We start from the raw sequence: 538 nt of genomic DNA, 5'->3' as shown, positions 1-538 counted from the left end.
TTGGGTTGTTTTTTTTTTGGACGAACATGATACAGTCATAGAATGCGATGAAGTTTGCAATAAGTTTCAATGATGAAGCGACTCAGATGGTGCTGTAGATGTAAGATCTTATTCCCAGTCCCTAGAAACAATAATATCGTATGTCGTTATAATTTTTAAATTAACTACTGATAAGATTCACTGTTTAATTATAAGCATTTATGTTCCTAGGTACAATATCTTGCAATTTATTATTTCAATTATCATCAGCCGAAATTTGAACCCAAGGGGCGTGTTAGTTCATCAACATCATCATCATTTCAGTAGGGTCTTCCTACTGAAATGTCCACTGCTGGACAAAGGCCTCCCTCAAAAGCTCGTCATGACGATCGGTCCTGCGCTGCTCTCATCCAAACTATTCCGGCGATCTTTACTGTCCCAACGGCTCTGCCACTTCTGTTTTGGAATCATTTGGACTATGTCAGTGACTTAGAGTTAGTTAGTGTGTTAGTAGTTGAAATAGTGATACGTAACTGGACAGTCTAAAATATTAATTTTC

The sequence above is a fragment of the Leptidea sinapis genome, chromosome 17 (genome assembly GCF_905404315.1).
Source record: "Leptidea sinapis chromosome 17, ilLepSina1.1, whole genome shotgun sequence".
Lineage (NCBI taxonomy): Eukaryota > Metazoa > Arthropoda > Insecta > Lepidoptera > Pieridae > Leptidea > Leptidea sinapis.
This window is presented reverse-complemented; position numbering follows the sequence as displayed.